This window comes from Pteropus alecto, unplaced genomic scaffold (assembly GCF_000325575.1).
Source record: "Pteropus alecto unplaced genomic scaffold, ASM32557v1 scaffold164, whole genome shotgun sequence".
NCBI classification, from domain to species: domain Eukaryota; kingdom Metazoa; phylum Chordata; class Mammalia; order Chiroptera; family Pteropodidae; genus Pteropus; species Pteropus alecto.
In genome coordinates, this window is record NW_006439568.1 from 15368901 (window position 1) to 15376442 (window position 7542).

Genomic DNA, 7542 nt, shown 5'->3' on the forward strand with positions numbered 1-7542 from the left:
TGTGATCAACGGCTTTTATAATGTGTTATAATGGGTACATTTCATTCATTATTTCTTTTTTAGTTGCTTATTTTCTATTTGTAAAAGAATATAAACTATATGAATACAAATTACATGTATAAATAAGAATGGAAAATATACTGTTTTCATGTTGATATCACATTATTAAACATTGAATCATTCAATATTGTTTTAAAGTTCATAAAAATACAGAACAGCATTAAGTAAATTATACACATACTAGCATTTCAGCTTCGAATCTGTACAGAGCACCCACACACAATCAAGAACTTAATTCGACCCAAATTTCTCTCTTCCTGTTAGTGTTATAGAAATCTTAGCATATCACAGATGATTTGTTTCTAATTAGTTTATTACTAATTAGTTCTTTGAGCCTAGGCATCAAAGAAGGTAATACCAGTCACCTGCTTGTTTTCTTGTTACTGTGAACAATGATTTTCAGACACTTTACTACATGTACCACTGTAGATAATAGAATTTGCACACACTCAGGTTTACGTATATTTATTTATTTAAAGTATATCCATAAGTTGTACCAATACACTGCATTATACACTGCATATTATTTCTAACTGTGCCTCTCTTTCACCTCTTCACAGTGTAGCAGTCAGGGGGATTCTTTTAAAACATAAGTCAGATCATATCACTAGAAACCTCCAAACGTTCCCTTATCTCACTTAGAACAAAAGCCTAAGTCTTTAAAATGTCCCTGCAGCCCTTGTGCAAGGCTCGCCTCTCCGTCCCCCTCACTTACTCCATTCAAGGCACACTGGCCTCCTTGCTATTCTATGAACGTACAAAGCATATTTCGGACTCAAGGCCCTGGCATGGAGTGTCGAAGCTAGAGAAGGCATCACACTGCGAATAAGGGGTATTCTTGTGTGATCAGTGTGAATATCATTAGTAATGGGATAAACTGGTATCGCGTGGCATCTGATAGGATGCAATGAGAATACAACATTGCTTCAGTGAAATTCCTGCCAAAGGTACATAATCTGAATCTAATCATGAGTAAATATTAGAGAAACTAATCTGAGAAGCATTCTATAAATTAACTGGTCTGCAATCTTCAAAAGGCTCAAAGTCATGAAATTCAAGGAAATACTAAAGACCTGTTCCAAATTAAAGAACTCTAAAGAGACATGACAACTAAATCATTGGATTTAGTAAGACTCTGGCTTTGATCTTTTCATTATAAGGGCATTATTGGGACAACTGATGAAACTTGACTGGGTTTTGAAGATTAGTTGGTAACACATCAATATTCATTTCCTGATTCTGGTGGTTGTATTATGGTTACACAGCAGAATGTCTTCTCTGTAGAATACACACAGTAAATAAATATATTTGAGGTAAGGGAGCACCAGGTCACCAAATTACATTCAAATAGTTTCGGAGGTGGGTGGGGTGGAGGAAAATAGGTTTCTTTCCTATACTTACAACTTATTCTATAAGTTTGTGATCATTTCAAAAATTTAAAAGATTATTGAGAAAAGCAAATGCAATTCAGTTCATGTCATTCCTTTGCTTAGAAATCCCTTCATACCTCTCATTGCCCTCAGAATACAGTTGTATAGCCGGGTTCTCGACCCCAGTCCAGTCTTTCTTTTGGTTCTTAGAAGGCACCAAGATCCTTCCTACCAGGGTCTTAGCACTTGCTGCCCCCTTTTCCTAAGACATGTTTCCTCTGCTCATTGCAAAGCTTCAAGGTCGCAGCTTAAATGCACTTCTCCAATCTAGGTATAGGTCCCCTCTTACCTGCTCACATGGGCTCTATATTCATCCTTTGTAGAACTTCCCACAATTGTAATTAATTGTTTGCTCAATATATAATTATTCCTCTAATAAGCTACATGAGTCTGGGACCTTACCTATCTTATTTCCAGCTTTTCTGGGATATTGTCTAGTGCCTTGAGATAAATAAAGATGAAATACATTAAACTTCATAATATTCTTTTGAGGTGGACATCATTCCATATTTTAACTATGAAGATATGGAGGCTTAAAAAGATTACGTGTCCAAAGCCACGTGAAAAATCACAATTAAAACCCAAGAATTTTTGGTTCCAAAAAACATGCTCTTAATCATTATTTCATACAGTTGAACCAAAATCGGTAGTTCCAGAACCTAAGTTTACAGGCTACCCAGGAGGAGAGGGCATCCAGAGGCATCGGTCCGGGTCCAGTAGAAAACTCTGAGTGACACCCTTTTGCCCTCCTGGTTCCCTTCTCACACATTTCTGTTTCAAAAAGCTTCCAGATGTTGGAAACTTAGATTCTATGCTCTTCTCTCCTTCTCAATGACTTCGGCCATGGTTTCTTCCGAGGAGAGAGCTTTTTCTAAGGTAGTATGACTGTTCTCTGCCTACAAAATCAGCAAGGTTGTGTTCTTTGGCACAGAAGAGTAATTCAAGAGGTCAATTGGCAAATCTGATGAATTTATAACTGTTCTTTAATTTTATAACAGTGAGAGAGTGGTCCATATAAGCCAAAATGCTTGATAGAATAGAAACACTTATGAGGGAAAAATAAAAGGAAAATGTGGACATAATTAAAGAGACTGCAATTTTTCTGAGCAAATAAGTAGGGATTTCTCAAAACTTTGAATGTAGTTCATGTACAGATTTAAAAAATACATTACGATTCTGGCACAGTTCACCACAATCTCTTGCTCTCGTCACATGTAAAGATAATCTGGCAGTCTAATCATGGTCTTTACAACCCTCCTCCAGTGATCCACAAAGGAATTGGTTTCAACAGAATTGCTAAATAACCCTTCCAGAGAAAGGTAAAGCAAAGAAGCATTATAGAAGAAATACTTAAGGACATACTAAACACATCCTATCCTAATATAGAATTATAGCTAATATTTATAAAGTCTTTGCTTCATACCAGGATTGTGCTGGTCACTTTACAATGCAATCTCATTAACTCTTCTCGGTCACTCTAGGATGTAATCCTGTCATGTCTGCTAGTGGTGACCAGCTCTCTACCAAGCTCTCACCTGATCCTTTCCTCCTGCCCACCAGGACCATCAGGCTCCACCATATTCGTCATTCCCTGCTGTGATCTCCAGGTCTGTAGGGATGGGTGCTCTGAGGAAGCGTGGAAATATTTTCACCATTGTGAGGAAGGCCGGAGAACGACTATTGGCCCTCGTTCGCTCCTCTGGATAGGGGGCGAGAACCTGCTGCCCGCCCTGTCCTGGGATCCTCCCGAGCATCTGAGCATCAGGAGCCACAGCATTTGGGCCTTGCTTTCTTTCTGCCACTGTACCAAAGTCCCTGCAGCCTCTTGGATTATGATGAAGCATTTTAACTTAGAGACCCAGAAAAGTCATACAATTTACCTAAAGTCACACTCTTGGCAAGTGGTAAGTCTGAGCTGGGACTCACATCATGTGATTAGATTCATGATCCTTAAGCTATATTGTTAAGAAAAATCAAATGAAAAAGCAGTTTGTCTTAAAAATGTAGATATCCTAGCTGTAGCTGCAGGCTTTGAACCCAGATTATGGTCTAATAAAGACTTGAGAGATTGTCTGCGTAAACTTTAAATCCAATGCTAAAATTCTCTTGTTCTTGCCTTTTTAAAACAGATTTGCACCATGATTTAGCCAATCAAGTCGTACTTCAAGGCTATAAGAGGGATTGCTTCCCAAAGCCTATAGATTAAGGTTGCTTTCTGTTCATCTATTGCCCCATTTACCTATTTCATCCTACATTTCTATCCTAATGCCTTGAATTTAAGATATTCTTACACATACATGTGTGCACACACACATACTCACACACATGCATACACACACACACAACTAATAACTCTAGAAGTTAACATCAAGTGTAGCAGTTGCTTGTCTGACAGATTATTGGTAAGCATAAGTATCTGGAAAAAGTACTGATAACTTATTTAAAGTTACATATGAATAATGGAATACAATAAACATCAACCTTAATGGAACACATAATTGTAGAGATTTTTTCAAGTAATTTGCAAAAAAAATATTAAGTACAAAATAACCTTACAGATCAATGATTCCCACCTTCAGGTCTATTCTGGTCAATTCTATTCAATAAGTATGTAAGAGACATCAGCATCTTTAAACCAAACCACCAAGACTTAAAGGAGGGAAGGAGTCATTCATGTGGAATGCAGAGAAGAGCTTTCCTCACAGAAACACTGCAAGTTCATAGAGCCTAAGATGGGAGCACACCTAGTATGTTTGAGTGTGTGTATATGTGTGTGTGCACGTGCACGTGTGTGTGTGTAGATGCGAAATTAGTATATCCTTTGGCTTTGACCTAAAGAGTGAAAAATTAATTACTTAACCGCAGTAATTTGAATTTTCCTAAATTAAATGAGCCGTAACACTGAAAATCTAGTTATTGGAAATATTTTTGGAACAGATACATCTTGAGCTGATTCTTCTAGAAGGAACAGCAAAGGTTTGGAAAGTGAAGAAATACAAAAAGGAGGCAAGAGCCTACGCTCAGCGGGCACCTCTGGTGTGCTTAATGGATCAGCGATGGCTCTCAGAGCCTGCTGCCATCGGCTGCCAGCGTGCCCCTCTGCCCATGGCCACCTGTGAATTCAGGCGATGAGACTCAGAATCCTCTGAAAAGGCCACGGCTTTGCTGCTTAGAATTTTAGCCACAAACAGAAGAACATTTCCAAGAAATTAACATTGTGCTCCCTGGTGCACAGACACCCTCTGGCCGTTCTAGATGACATTTTGAGCAGACGTCTAATTAGTAACTGCAAGTTCTCCTCTTGCAAACATCTCTAATGAGAGATTTGTGATTGTTGATATAACTATCCTTCTTCCAACTCTGGACCTTTAGATTCTGCGTTAATACAGCTCATGTGTATATGTACATACGTATATCCTTTCTTTCCCCACGAGATCCCCACCGCAACCTTGTGAGGTTCCCCAAACAGGTGTAAACTTTATATTATTGTTGCGGTATCTGGCCAGGACACCTGCACATACCTGGGCAGGTTGTTCACCACACAAGGAGACCAGACCAAAGGGCAGGAGAGGGCTGAGGTCCATCCCACATTCTGTTCACCAAGCTTAGTGAACTGTCTCTAATTAAATTTGCATATGTAATTCACTAATACAGACTTTGAGGCATTGTTAACACATATAAATGGCTCTCATTCTCAGAATACTTTGCAAGCATAAGTTCATTCATTTCCTCTCCCAGTTTTAGGTCTTTTTCTAGTTTTATTTTCAGCTTTTTCTTTACTAGACAGCCTACAGAGTTTTCTATTCACAAGTAAATATAGATCCTCAGTAAAGCAAATGGCTTTACAAACTATGGGACTAATTGAAGCCGTATAAATATGTAAATATTAATTACAGAAATAGATGGAAAGAAAATTAAATACTACCACAATTTTATTAAAAGTGATGTTTCCAAATAATTTATTTAACATGTAAAATTTGGTCTCGTATATAAGATACTCTTGAATTTCAGTGACCATTGAGTAGATTGAGATTTACAAATCCCTGAGGTCTCTCGAGGGGTGGAGTTGAAGAGAAATGTCTATGAAACGTTGCTGACAGTTAGACATCTGTGCTTCCTTTATTTTACATGTAACCTCAGAAAGCCGGAAGGTAAGGCAGCATTACCTCCAGGCAGCCTCCCTGCTCCTTCAGTGTGCGGTAGATGCCTCCTCACATGCTGAGAGGTCCTCTCTCAGGCCCTCATCACGCAGCTGCCTCTGATCATTTGTTGCCTCTTCTGTCTTCCTCAACAAGCGAGATAACTCCTGGAGAACAGAGGGCTTGTCCATTTTTTTTTTTTGTATTCACAACATCTAACATAGAGGAGGTATGTAATACATGTTTGTGGAATGATATGAGCAGACGAGAAGACAACATGAGGTTTGTTCGTATAGACCTAAATTCATAAATAAGGAGTGGACTTTAAATTCCCTTATCCAGAAATCTATAGAAGATATCAGTCAGTCAGACAGACAAAAACTCAGAAGACACACTCACACACAGGCAGAGACTGGCTGAGAAAGCTCTTAACGTGCCTGAGTCCTCAAAGTGAGTCTGTTCATCATTATGCTATAGAAAAGGGAATAGGTAAGAGGTAAAAACATGAATTGAATAGGATGGAAAATGGAAGGGAAACGTATAGATAAGTACATATGCAGGAGCAATAAAAACATCAATAACCATTTCTCCAGTCTAGTAAACTTGAAAGGAGTTGCCATTTTAAAATAAGACCCTGAAAGCACAAGTTTCAGCCCCCTCTTCCATCCCCTGCTGTTTCTCTTTTCTTCGAAGATAGATATAGACAAGCTCCTTGACCTTCCCAAGCATCAAACTCCCCACTGATAAAATAATCGGATTTAACTCAAGTCCTTTCTAACCCTAACTCTCCAGGAACTTTTACTAGTAGAAGTCAGTCTTTTATACTTCTGTTGATGTTCCAGGAGAGGGCAGCATTTACTCACAATAAAAAAAAAAAAGAAAAAAAAAAAAAAAAAATTTTTTACTTTAGCTAGTCTTTAAAGCAGGAAAGATTGGGAAGTTGGATGAAAGGGACACTTAAACTCTTTCTTGAATTTGGTGTGAGATACAAGGATGCCAAGAGTAAGAAAGTGGGTGGAAGCCTCGTATCTATTCTGCTATATGGACATTTAGTGAGGAACCCGTCAAATGGCTCTATGAAGAAGGCATCAGTCCCTTTTTTTACTTTAGCTAGTCTTTAAAGCAGGAAAGATTGGGAAGTTGGATGAAGGAGACACTTAAACTCTTTCTTGAATTTGGTGTGAGATACAAGGATGCCAAGAGTAGGAAAGTGGGTGGAAGCCTCGTATCTATTCTGCTGTATGGACATTTAGTGAGGAACCCGTCAAATGGCTCTATGAAGAAGGCATCAGTCCCTCTTGTTCACTCTATTGAATCCCTGATGTTGACTGCAGTTTCTAGCACACAGTAATTGCTTAATAAAGAATGGTTGCTAAAGAATGGGGCTGGAATGGGTTCCCAGTGCAAGCCTCGGGTATATATGTGAAGTAGGCAAATCTGTCTTTGGCGCATCTATCTTTACACCATTCCAGGGCTCATCCCTCCTTCTGTGATCCTAACTCAGTTCTGTACACCTGCAGCTCTACTTACCCCTGCATTCCTCTTCTTTACCATGTTTATTCATCTACCCATTTACTTAACACATATATTGAACATCTGATATATACTAGATTTTGCTCTGACTTTCCGACCCTGACAAAGTACATGCCAATTAACCTTATGCCTTAAGACAAAATAGTTCCTGAGGATAACTGTATAAGGGAGCAGGGTTAGGGCTAGGATTACATTCCTTATTTTAATATGTGCCAGGAGTTTATAAACAACAACAAAAAAGTGAGTCTCTAGACTCAAGTAGAGAAGGTAATAATTTAGGGCGAGAGGACCTGCTAGTGTGCTTTTAGACAGACTACTAGGCTCTCCCATGCATCTATTTTCTTTTCCTCCAATAATGGAATAATAATCTTGGTGCCAGG